Here is a 14,336-nt window from a genome sequence, read left to right on the forward strand (position 1 = left end):
TATATTATAAAATGGATCCATATTTTATACATAGGTAATGCGCAAAGGGTAATGCGCTTATACAAAGTATGATGAAAGTTTGCGAAAGACTTCATAGCTTTGAAGAGCAATGTAGTCTAGTCTTAGATAATATGCAACGTCAGTTATCGGAACTTGAAGAAAACAATAAATTGTTTATGATGCAGTCTAGATCTAGAAGCAAGCGTGCTCCTTTCGAATTTATGGGTTCCTTGTATCATATTTTACATTCAGTCCGAAAGTTAAGATTTATTATCAACACCTTATATAGGAGAAGTTAGTGAAGTACCGAAGATTATTTGGGATCCGCTGAAACTATGTAGTGTACGTAGTTCGATAGATTTTTAACTAGTGGGTCTTTTAATAGTGGGTGATAATTACTAATAAAGAGGACCTTGTACTTCCTTCGCTAGGGATGCGCACTCTTGCTATGCTCGGGTCTAGCTCGCCGTAGGTCGGGGTTCTTTTAGCTTAGGATAGTACGAACGCTACTACATTTTAATAAGTGCGTCTTACTCATAAACAATATTCAAAAGTGGACTACCGGTTAATAAAAGAAATGGCTTTATATTGATACTAATGATACACGCCGACACGTGTGAAGATAAGCTACAGATTCTGATAAGTATTGGGAATTTTGGATGTTAATGATTCCCTAAGTCTTTACCCTCCCTACCATGACAATGCTACTTAAAATATTTACATTGTCCCTTGGCCAAGTTCAAAATAACTCTACCACATATTTAAGAAAGTGTTCAACATAAGTACTCGACAAACCATTAAATCTATTTATTCACAATTCATTATTTTTCAATATATCTTCAATCATAATTCCATTTATATAAATTCAGTTTAATAAACGGTTTCATTAAATCTCTTTTACAAACTAGCAATATTTTTATCTACGCATAATTATCCTAGTCATTCTCTAACTCTTCATTTTTGCTTATATTCAGTGGGTAAAATAAAGTATATAAAAGTAAAGTATAAAGCAAATATATATAAGTAATTGAATATAAAATTAGCAAATATAGTTACATAATCTTTAGTCAAATGCAGATATTATTTTAATTAGACGTTCGAGTGGCATTTTGTTAGAATTTTAATATAGGGGATTCATAATAATGTATTTATCATTGTTGTTGTAGTACTCACGACCTTAAATATCCACTCCATGATGTGCGTAAAGTTGGGCCCAAGTTCACGTTGACATTGTCGAGCTGTAGGTCAAACTTTAAAGGTTCTAATTTAAATTCCTATTCAAATGCCAAAAGTTCCGTCAATCTGCGAGTATTTAATTCATTATAAATCGCAATACAAAAGAAAATCGAGAATCAAAACAAAACACGAAATATAACTGCAGTATTGCAGCGATAAGACCTTAGTAAACCGCTGGCTGCTACGCTGCGCTGCGATAAGACGAAATCACAAAGTTGGACCTCCGTTGGTCATAGGAGATGATCTTCACTGCGTGACGATGATGATGTTCAAATGTAATTAAATCTGCTCCGGTCGTCTAAACTTCTGCATAGTTGAATAATCTGGACGAGCTCTAGCCTTCCAATACATTTGGTTATCATTCGGCAGGTGGCCGGTTGCGTAATTTGATGCTGAAGGTTATGTCGCCTCGTGGCCTCTTCTTGGAGCGACGGGGTTTAAACCATAAGCTGATGCGGGGGTCGACGAGACGGGGGGGTAGTCGGCTGTAGAGCAATCACATGCTCTTATATATAGGCCTGGTCTTCCTTACGCCTTGGGGTCGAATCTCGTTGCCACTTTCACACACAAATCGAACACGGAAATTTATTGAAATATACCAACTCTTGTTTTATGAGATTGGATATATATATAACTAATTATATTTCCACGTGTATGTGAAGTTAAATGGGCAGCGTCAAAAATGTATGAGCGTTCGCCACGAAGATTTATCCGATAATGATCTAAGCTCTGGGAAGCTGCATGCTGGTGGTCGCTGTTATAGCTTTTGTTTCCCTAACTGTATAATCGTATGATCATATTCTGTTCTGATTGGCCTTAGACAATTCTCTCGCTTTTTGTTTTACACAAAAGCTGCTATAATTTAGGGCGAGGGTGTCTTGAAGAGTTTTTGCAGTGTAAAGTTAAGTTGGTCACTACAACTATCAATATTAAATCATACTGAGGAATTTGAACGATTGAATAATGAAATTAAATTTATGAAAGTGAACCATCAAAAATTGAAAGATTTAGATTTCCATCATATTTCCGGACATGCTGGATTAATTATTGCTTTAATAATAATGGTAGTATTAATAATATATTTCATACGGAAATGTGCTGTGCAACAAAGAATGGAAGCAATAACCTTTGCAGGTCCGTTGCCAGTACTATAAATATCAATAGTAAATAAAAAATAAAACTATACATATATAACAAAAAAAAAAAAATATACAGTCCACTATATCGTTGTTTAAGAGAAAACGTACTTCTACATAGAAAAAGCTAAATGTTTAAAATAAGTTAATTGAGTACAAATTGTTGAATTAAAAATAATAAAAACCATAATTGTAATCCAATAAAATTAAAAGCCATGAAAACTAGGGCCATTGAAATCTTAGTTGCAAAATAAATGAACGTATATCAAATAAATACAGTCCACTACTGTTATAAATGCAACTAATATACAAATGTACATCTCAGCTTTGCTGGCCCTTTGGCAGAATGTTCACACATGAACACGAATATATTTAAAGACTTACAATTTTGGGCTCCGTTCATATCTTATGTAAATGAATCGAGAGCGATAATTTATATTTAGGATTTTGTTATCTAAGGCGACATGGGTGCAGTGCTCAAAAACATGTAATCTAAGTGCACACTACCTGAGTCAGTCACTTAAGATCGTTCCCCGCCTCCTAAAATAGTCCCTTAGTGGGAGACCACAGATAAGGTCCTCGCCGCTCAAGATAGGCAGATGTGCCGGAGCGTGGGACCTCGATAAGGCGGGGACTACCTACTTAGGCCTCTGCGTAGGCCATTTACTCTAAGATGCGATTCTCATGTCACCTATTTCAACCAAAGATATTTCCAAATAAAATCAGTTTCTTACAAAAACTCAACGAGTAAAGTCTTCTCATTTGGGATTTTACAGATGGCATATTTTATATTGGATATCACTGATATTGAAATCAGAAGCTCTAGGAAAAGTTTCAGGCAAGTCTTGATCCATCATAAGCTCATCTTCTTCCGCCAGAGCTTTAAATCGTTTATTACTTAGAGACTTTGCCGACGGGTAAATTGTCACAACCTTGGGCAGGTTAGTAATCTGTTTCCTAGCGTTACGGGTAACTTGGGGTGCTTGAGATACTCCTTTACGTTTAATGCCTGCTGTTTGAAACAAACATTTCTTTGGGGCTGTAGATGTCGTTGTATTGTTCATGTATTGTTTTTGTTCTTGATACAGGATCCCGCAGTAGCCGCAACGGTGTAAGTGGTTGTAGGTGATCCACTGGCATGAGTCACGGTGATAGTGCAGGTAACGTTAGTATTACTACTTGTTGTTACCGATGGGTAAGAGTGAATATAATTTTGCAATTAGCCAGAATAATTAATATCTGCTGATCCAGTGCTGTCTAATATTTGGGATCGTATTGCTCCAGGGCTTGCGCCAGCTATTTTTCTCATCTCCTCAAAATCATGCTTATCTTTAGATGGCGAGTGAGTGAATGATTTGTTGTCCATAATTAAATTTTACGCAATATATAGAAATAACTGTTTGACACGCGTTAAGTACTGATAGAACCAGAATTGTACACCGCCACCGCTAAGCAGTGGCTGAAAATTCCCCTTGATTATCCTGGGGGGAGGTTTGAATTTTTCCTTTTGTTTTTCTGTATACGTCATATACGTCATATACGTCAACGCCGATTCTGCAATGCTGACACCATATCAATTCTCCACATCCTAAACAGCTGGTTCGCCCTCCAAACACATACATAGAACCAGCAACCCGAATTCAAGTCGAAACAGACAACCTAAAAATCTCTACACCTGAAAATTACGGGGAATCTAGTGTATATGAAGATTAAGGTTCGTGCACTTCTATAATGGCAGCATATCACTGTAAATCGCGAACAAAATGCTTACATCATTCAAACATAGTAAAGAATTCTATAATCATTAACAAAATAACCAAAACAATATTCATATCATTAGACTTCACATCAAATAAACCTTATATACGTAATCATCAAATTCCAATATAGAAAAAAAATTGTAATTCTTTCAACCTCTATCTAACTTATCTTAATTCCCCCATTATACATACAGGGTGCGTTATGAAAGTAATGCGCATGGTTTCATTGTCACGTAATTGTTGGCCTTGTGCCACCCTCTCGAAGCATTTGATAAGTTTCCGATGCATTTTTGCCAAGTCGCACACAAAACTTTATGGCGTACCGCTGTTCCAGCGAACGCTCCATCGCACCGTGACACAACAGAAAAAATGACTTCGCTCTACGACACGTCCTACCACTTCTATTGCTCAGAGCGAACTGAGCGCGTTGGAAAGGCGAGACTCCGCCCCAAATTTTCAGACAGGTCCGAGCGTGCTACGACAGGTAGTTACGTGACAATGAAACCATGCGCATTACTTTCATAACGCACCCTGTAAGCACATAATTATTAAATTAAATTAATTACCATTTCAATGACAAAATTTATTGTGTTGTTTACACTGTTCCTTACGAACAAGAATTTTTATTCTACAGTTTCTTCTACAATAAAAATAAACAATTTAAGAGCATGAACTAGGTATATTTAACAGAAATCGAGCTACACATTTCTGTGCGCGTGGGATTCTCCAGTCCTGCGTCTATCCTCGTAAACTTCGGTTCTCTTTAATACAAACGAAACGACCTGCGTCTTTGCATGCTCGTGGTTTTGTGTGGTTTACTGAAGATGTTTTGGCTCGTGTTGGTGGGCGGAGTAGGCACTCCTCTTATGATCAGGGTTGACCTCTGGTCAGATATGGGTTTCGAAGACGCGAGTGGTGCGGCTTGGTGAGTCGACGTAATATTGCTTCTAAATGCTTTCGCAGCTGGGCGCAAATTTATGGTCTTTAATCAATCACTGACTTTAGTCAAACAAGGCTTCTAACAACAACTCTGTGTAACACCAAAAACTTGTAGACTCTTTGTTACTTACAGATAGTATAGTTCCAGACAAAGCTAGGAATTTGAGTAACCATTCCTTGCCAAAATATGTGACGTCTGATCTTTTCGATGATTTTATTCATGGCGATGTGTGTAGAATCGGGTGAATTGCGGGCGCGTGCTAGAACTTGGTAAGCGAGGTTGACTTAAACCAAAAGTTTCCATGAATCCTCTTCTTTTATGTTTCCCTTGGCTGCTTCGGTTCTCTTGTATTCCCTACGACCCTGATATCAGGAAGACGTACGTGACTGCCAAGGACTCGCTTCCTCAATTCAGCATACTGATCTGAATTAATCTTCCGTAAAATGACAGGATGTCTGGCTTCTCGATTGGTGGAGTGTTTATTGTTGGCTAAGAAGGTATCATTAGAAACTTAACTAAATTAACACTCGTTTTCACAAAACTTCCCGTGCGCTTCCTTTTGTGTACCTTTTTAATATCCTCTTCGTCTCTATTTGTATCGATCTGATACCGCACTATCCATTACAAACTATAGGTTTTCCAACGGGTGAAATTTTTTACCAGCGTTGTCTAATAATCTTGTCATCTTATCTAATAAATACACTGTCTCTGCTTTCGTTGTGCATGTGGGATATCTTCAACTAGATATCGGATATCGGTTGCGCAGCACGTTAGATACAATAAAAGGACCTTTGTATCGCGGCTCTAATTCGCGCGACGTGCCCGTGCTAAACGTCTCGTTCTCGACCAAGATAATGTCTCCAGGGCTATAGACAGTAGGCTTTGAATGGGTGGCATCGTATCTCTTCTTGGCAACTGCTCTGTGGTCGTTAACAGTGGTCGCAGCGTCAGCTAGGAGCTTCTCTAATTCGGCATCAGTCATCACGCCTCGGTCTTGATTCTGGATCACGCTCGTCAATGTGTTTTTAAGGACATCTCGGGGCTCATAACCATATAGAAGCTAGAATGGGGAGCTCCACTGGATTGGTCGCTGCATTCGTCCCAACATTTCTCGTTTTCATTAAAGCATTGAAAAATAATTTGATTTGTCCTCTCTGCATAACCGTTAGCTCTTGGTGTTCTCACGTCGTTGAGTATATGCTTCACATTATTCGACTTGCAATACTTCTCAAAATCTTTGGATGTGAATGCGATACCTCGATTGTTAATAATTCTATCTGGCATTGCAACGTAGCTGGTGACTTCTTGTAGGGCATCTAGGACGTGTTTTGTGGCTGTACATTTTACTGCTCGAACTATGGTGAACTTGTTGAAGGCGTCGACGAGGACTAAAATATGTTAATTTCGCTTTGAACTTTTCGAAAACGGTGATCCATGTGATCCAGGTGAACGGTGGAAAATGGAATCGGCTTGATGTCTTCGTAGTGGTACTGACCTTCCTGGCGTCCACCTGTTATTTTATACACTACGCAGCCTTTATATAGCTTTTTACAAAATTACGCATTAGGGGAAACCAAAACAGATTCAAAATCCGACTGATGGTTTTATCTGTGCTCATGTGTCCGGACTTGGAATCTGTCCGGAGGATATGGAATCTCAGCTGCTTTGGCACATCCCAAAGCATCTTGTTGTCATTTTCTACTAGTCATTTTCTGATATCTTTTCGGCTTTCATATCAGCAACTATTTTCTGATCTTCAGGGATGCTGTCTCCATCTCATGTGATTCTTCAACTGGCGCACTACTTAACGCGTCAACGTGGCACATCTGAGTTCCTGCTCTATGAACAATGTCGATGGCAAACTCTTGTATTCGCAACCACTATCTTGCAATTCGCGGTATCAGCTCTCGTTTTTCCATGGACGTTTTTAAAGCGTTGCAATCAGTAATAACCTTTCCCATAAATGGGAAGGCTTCTAGCTCGTAACTGTGGTAATTTTTCTCTGGCTTGGATGTGACTCGGCTATAATATGCGATTGGCTCCAGCTAATCCAACTGCACTTACATCTGTATGTACTTTATGTTCAGCGTCTATGCGGTAGCTAGTTCCAACAGTCTTTGAAGTGAGGCATATCATTAATTTTTTAAAAGCATCGTCTTGTGGGTGCTCTCATTTGGTCTTTGCGCAAAAGGATTCGCAATTGCTATAATATTAATGCATATTCGGGTACGAATTTTCGGAAATATCCAGTGAGACCCAAAAACTGTCGCACTTCGGTGATATTATTTAGCTTTTCAAAGTCTGCAATTAGTTTTGACTTCACCGGAGCTGATTCCATCAGGGTGTATTTGATGACCAAGAAATGTGATTGACTACTTGTAGAACTCACACTTGTCTAGATTTAAAGTCAATCCGCAATCTCGCAATACTTGTATAATTCTCTCTAGTTTTACGTACATCTCATCAAAATTTTGGATGCCAATAAGGATATCGTCCATGTAATACATCACGTCGCTTTTATTAGCACGCTTCTGTAACTCTGACATAAGTCTTTTAAATGCAGCATGTGCATTCTTTAGCCCAAATGGAAGACGTTTAAACTCAAACAATCCATCCGTGGTGATAAATGCAGTAAACTTTCTGCTCTCTGGTTCCATTTCAATCTGACAATATCCGCTTTTCCGGTCTAGTAATAAAAAATAACAGAAACGCTTCGCTTCCTGCAATATTCCTCAATATTCGGTACGGGGAAATTTTCCTTTCTGATCAGCTTGTTCACGCGGCGGTAATCGATGCAAAGTCGATCACTACCGTTCGGTTTCTTGGTGAGCACCACCGGACTGGCGTTCTCTGATGTGGATGGAGTAATAATGTCTCGCTCTCATAGTTCGTCGACCATCTTGGCAACAACTTCCTTCTACGGCTCGGAGACTCGAATGGCGCTTGAGAAACTACTTGAGAAACTTACTCAACAACAATTTGTGCCTGGACAACGTTTGTCTTGCCGATGCCTTCCAATCCTGAAAAAAAAAATGTCTGCAAACTTTTCGAGCAATTGCATACTTTGCACCGTTTTTCTTCTTTCTGAAAATGAACAAGAAGGTTTTTAAAAATACTCTCCGTTGAACGTGTTACCGGCTGATGCGTTCTTGACTTCTATCTCGCTTGGCTCACATTTCCACAAAAATTCAGTGCATTTGTGCCAACAACAAATCCTTCTGCAACAGATTGTCGTCGACGATGTAAACTTTGGCTGTCACCATTTTTCCAGCGAGCCTCCACATATGCTAACAATTTTCATGAAGCACTCCTGTCGATCTGCGTCGATCTCGTCCGCAATTGATTTGCAAATTACGTGTATACTGGCTTGGCTTCCAGTATCAATGAAAGCGTTATAGCCTTTCTCGTTGATGTAGATTATTCGTGTGAACAGCTTGTTCTGATTGGACGCGCCCAAACGCATCACCTGTGCGGCTTGGCAAATTTTATCGGTGGCATGAAACTTATTGCATTTGGAACGTCTTTGTCCTCTCCTTTGGGCATGAATTGGTCGGCAATTGAAGCACACTCTAGCTTCTCTTGACCTTAATTTCTTAATCTCATTCTCCAGCTTTGCCTCAAAAGTACTGAATTTGGGTAAAAACTCTTTCTTTTTTTTATTGGGACTATTTATAAAATATGACTCGGTAGCGTCGCGAAGCTCTTTCATCGACGAAAAATTAATAGTTGCAATACTGTTTTGCAACTCTCTTGCGACCCTCTTTGCTTTATACATCAAGAAGTACACATTTTTCGTCCCATTGATACGCATCTATCACTTTGTTGACACGATCGACACGAATATCGAATTCTCATCTCCGGGGTAAGGTATTCGCAATTTCCCTAACCGTCGTTTACCATAGCTGATCGCCGCTTGGTCTCCAGGGTTAAGGTTGATAAACTCATCTATATTAATATCATCTTCCCGTTGCTGCTGCTCATATGTGTTAGACCTACCGTTCTTTCGTAGGTTGGTTATTTACCTATAACTGAGTCTAGTCTTTTTTTCTGCTGTACTGACAACATGTGAATTTTGGGGGTCTCAACAGCTTCGTCTTCTCGACCTATATCTAATTCCGCTACTAAGACTTTGGCATCAATGATCTTACTAAGTAACCCAAAATCACGCCAGAAATCTATTCCAAGATACACATTTTGCTTGCTCTAATATCTGGTAATGTTGGTAAGCTTACGTCTGGTTTGGCAACTAAATTATTAGGATTTTTTCTGGTTACTACTATCGGATATAATTTCCTCGAAAGCGACGTGTGGCTTTTGACCGAAGCATTCATCACGAAAGTTTCCGAAGGGTTTAGATTTAGATTAGATTAGATTAGAAACTCTTCGGCTGCAGGCCGTCCTTGGCTCCATCAAATCGAATGTGCCAGGACTGAATTATACTCGGGCCTTTTTCTGTTTGCACTACGGAACTTTATCTGTTTACGCGCTAAGCATTTATATGAATATCCTAATAAACTGTTCCTGCAGACTGAGCTTCCTCTGACCGATCTTGCCTTCGTTACTTCTTCTGTTCCATATCTGGGTAGAACTACCAATCTCCATTTTTGCTATATGATCACGTAATAATTCGGAAAGTATTTAACTAACGTTGATTTGAATTCCTGCCTCTTCTTCCGCCTGTTCACCTCTATTGCCGTTATCTCGCACTGCTGCTTGCCAATAAATCGTTGTTGGCCTCACCAGCTTCTCTCGTCCTTCGATCAGCAGCTGATAGTCTCCATAATAAGTTGTTGTTCGACAAAGATAATTGCAGTACAGTACATTGCCGATTGCAAACTGGACATTCATTCGAATTACCCACGTGGAGTAAGTTCTGAAGTGCATTTTCGCACATACAACTACATTCCAAGATTGGGAATTTTAATCAGGGTGAAATAGGCATTTGCGAAAAGAAAACGTTGCATTTGGCATATGCGAGCACTGGAGAAGACCTGGAAGGTACGCGCAAGGGAATCGTTTGTTAAAGTATCGGCTATAGTCCAAGAGGCAGTGCATAGTAGATTTTCAGTCAGAGATCCGGCGACCAGTCACGGTGAACTTGAAAGTTGTAAAGGCTGATTTGCGGAACGCGTTGGGAGCAACGACAGAGTGGAGGCGAGGTGACGAAATCTGCAGGACGCAGGGTCTTTAGCACCGCGGAGGTTAAGGAAGCAGATCTCGGTTGAAGACAAGCAGTGGAAAGAAGTTTTCAAATTGAAAGAGTCTGGAGGAAAATCTAATTGGAAGAGTTGGGAGCAGTCTTAAGAAACAGTGCATTTAAAGGAGTTCAAACCAAGAGTTAAGAAAATGTTATTAAAAGTTTCTGGCATGCAGTAAAAGAAAACTGTATGTAAGAAATATAAAATATTCATTGTATGAAACGTAGGATAATCCTTAAAACTTTGTGTAAACATATAATTGAATTATAAGATTCACATATTGTTACTGTTAAGTTAATAATAGATTGGCAAATATCTCCGCTTTTTTGCTCTTTATTCAATGCCTTATAAAAAGTGTTACAGTGATCGGATTTAGTTCAAATATGCGCCGTTTTGTTCGATAATCTGTTTCCATCTAGACGGCAACTTCATAATACCTCCCTAGTAGAAGCCCCCCTCCTTATTTGCGAAGAACTCGGACAGCCACTTTTCACAAGCCTCTTTTGAGTTCAACTTTACACCACCAAGGGCATTCAAGGAACAGGTGGTAATAACTTGGCGCTATGTCCGGGCTATATGGTGGATGCGATAAAACCTCCCATCCGAGCTCCCGTAGCTTCTGACCAGTCATCAACGAAGTGTGTGGTCTGGCGTTGTCCTGGTGGAACACTACACCCTTCCTGTTGGCCAATTCTGGACGCTTCTGGTCGATCGCCTGCTTCAAGCGGTCCAGTTGTTCGCAGTAGATGGTAGAATTAAGCGTCTGGCCATATGGGAGCAGCTCATAGTGGATGATTCCCTTCCAATCCCACCAAACACACAGCAAAACCTTCCTGGCCGTCAATCCCGGTTTGGCCACTGTTTGGGACGATTCACCGGCCTTCGACCACGACCGTTTTCGCTTGATATTGTCGTATGTGATCCATTTTTCGTCGCCAGTCACCATCCGCTTCAAGAATGGGTCGAGTTCGTTCCGTTTCAGCAGCATATCGCAGGCGTTGATTCGGTCCAGACGTCTTCCGCCGGCTGGCTTATCCATGGTGTCGTTTTCACCGGCTCTGAATCGTCGAAACCATTCCTCCGTGGTTCGAAGTGATAGAGTACCATCCCCCAAAACACCATTAATCTCACGGAACGTTTCTCTAGCGGATTTGCCTTTAACGAAGGAAAACTTTAAAATAGCGCGAGTTTCGGCGTTAGTGAACTCCATGTTTACACGTCTATAACTGTTGAACGCAATATCCAAACTAATCATGCATAGTTTGTAGGTTAAGACCTTTCAAATTATGTATAGTATTGCCAGATACGAGCTCTGTAGCGCTTTGTACATAGCCGCGAAATTCAAAAGACAAAAAGGCGGACGGGAGATATTTTTACTAATAATATTTAATATTAACCATTGTAAAACAGATTGTATAGATAGAAATCGCAATATACAGGATTGCGACCTTGCTCAATTTGGTATTCAGAACGCCGATGATAACAGCGATTCAGATGAAGTTCATTTTGTCTCGATTGTCCTTTTGCAGGCAGCGTCCTTAGTCGGTCTCTATTTACTCTTAAAGATGTAGAAGTTAGCTTTGCAGGAACAGCTAACCCAGATGTAAATCATTGGATACTGTAGTTAGCGGAATGCGCTTTGACTGTGGCGAGGGATCACCTGCATATATTAATGTACTCTAACCGATTGCTCAATGAAGCTGCAAAGTAGATTGTCTGTAGTCAGGTGGTTAACATTCCAAACTGGGATTCTCTCAAGGCAGTACTACGTAAAGAATTTTCTTTTAAAAAATCGTCTGCTAAGGCTCATTGCAAGTTAGGTCAACGTGCGCAAGCGACAAGAGAACCCTACAAGAATATTTGTACGCGCTGATAAATGGCGAAACCAGTCAACCTAGACAAAGAGCTTAATACAGTATTTTGCAAATCAAAATTATGTTGTACAAGGCAAAGACTTTTCAGGATCTAAAAGCGCAGATCTATGGTTGATGCGCAGAAACATTTCCATTGAAGTAGGCAATCAACGGAAAGGAGAAAGGCTTTACGGGAATAAGTGAGGGTCAGGTGTAAACGTTGGAAGTATAATCAACGGGTATGATTATACTAAAAAAATAAACATGATGGTAGAGATTCACGTAATTTCAGATCAAGACACAAATTTCGATTCTATTTTAATCAGAACCATTCTGAAAGTAACCAAAGAAAGTACAGAGTTCTTCTGTCGAAATGAATCTTAAACAAGATAGAATGTTATAATCGAGTTCCCCGACTGTCAGATAGAAATTTACCACACTTATTAAAAAATGAAAAAATAGCACATTTTTTCAAAGAGTGGGCGTGGCAGTTTTGGGCGGCTTGTGGGCGGTAGAGTAGAACGAATGGTCGAGAGCTGTATCTGATGCATTATCGTAAATGCTAAAGCCGGCAAGAGGGGTTTCTAACTTCAATTGACATAGGTGATTTACCTTTCGTTAAAGGACTTGATGCAGGAGCTTGCAGTAAAAGAGCTTGATGTAGAAATATAGCGATTAAGAGAACCCAGTACAGAGTCGGAAAAACTTAAGGTCATATAATATAAAGGTTATATAAGGTTAAAAGGTACTAGCTGTTAAGGATCATTGGCGGTACAAAGTAGAACGAATATGTGATCCTCTGTATCCATTTAGAAAATTTACCGATGCTGAGTATATGAAGGCGATTTTATGTTCAATCAAGGCGAATAAACAGTCAGGAGCGCCGAGTGTGGGATTTAAACTAGGCGGGCTGTCTTTGCAGAAAACTTGAATTGGTTTAAGCTGTATGGCAACCCACAGTCAGATCGCCATTTGAAATGCAAAGCAAAGTACTCGAAACTACTTTCGACTACTACTAGTAGTAGTTATGTAGAGTTCGCAGAAAAATTAACAAATAAAAAGAACAAGTGATTCAAAATAATATTGTAAAGCCGAATAAATATGTTTAAGCTTATTCTAATAAGATATTATATGCTCACTGTTTGTTTCTTTTTGATGAGCGTTTATTTTTGCAAGTAGTTAATTGAAATTGTTTGGCCACAAATATCACACACTTCCCTGTTTACATTCTGTTCAAAGTGTCTTTAATTTTTGGTAGCTTTTGATTAATTGCTAAAAACTATATGTTCCAAAGCATGGTGGTAATCCAGACGTCGCTGAATGGATCCCTACTGCATATTTACAATTTTAAGGATCACAACGACCGATAGCACCAGTGTCACGATTCAGCACAGATTTCTTTTAAATAGGCAAATAACTTTGGAGATAAATTGTAATTGTTTTGATGTTGCTAGATGTGGTTCGGCTTTGCTGATCAGAGAGAGTAGTGTAAGTGGAGAAGGGATGAGGGAAGAAATTCGGCGGAGGAATGAACAGAAAGTTTTGATAAAAGGAAGATACTTTATATTGGTATTTATCGTATTGGGTTTGGCTTTGATTACCGTTATCGCTGCGATGATATAGTGTCTGGACTACTGAGGAATAGAAAATGTTATTTATTGAGTATGATGATTTCGTTTTGTAAATAGATTTGGCCTCGCGCAATGTGCATTTTTTCACTGTTTTAATGTTCAGGTTTTATTTTTGCTCTTGAAATTTGAGACATCGCCGAGAAGAGGGCGAATAAACTCCGAAACAATTAGCACAATATATTTTTGAATAATTAGTTGAGTCCGTATGTTTGTCCGAGCAAGAAGACTTGCACCTCATGCCGTTTTTTGTGTACTGGCGCACTTTGAACGAATATGGTCATATGGAATATTAAAAGCACAAAAGTTAGCAGGATGACACCAGACGTACCGTCGATTGACTTTTTGAGTCTTTAGCTAGTCAACAATTTCTTTTTAAGGAACATCGCGAAGGTAGGAGGCATCAACCATGCCGTGCACAAAATTAAGAGACTGGTGTAGCTTGCATGCCATTTTGCAGATTCCAGTGAGCTCAGTTGTGTTGACGAATTTATCGGCATCGGTTTGGGGTGTTAACCAGCATAAGAAAGTTTCCGTCTCTGAGATTGAATATAGACACAATGTTTTTAGGTACCATTTTGAGAT

Source organism: Drosophila erecta, unplaced genomic scaffold (genome assembly GCF_003286155.1).
Source record: "Drosophila erecta strain 14021-0224.00,06,07 unplaced genomic scaffold, DereRS2 tig00000305-arrow-arrow-pilon, whole genome shotgun sequence".
In the NCBI taxonomy this organism is placed as follows: domain Eukaryota; kingdom Metazoa; phylum Arthropoda; class Insecta; order Diptera; family Drosophilidae; genus Drosophila; species Drosophila erecta.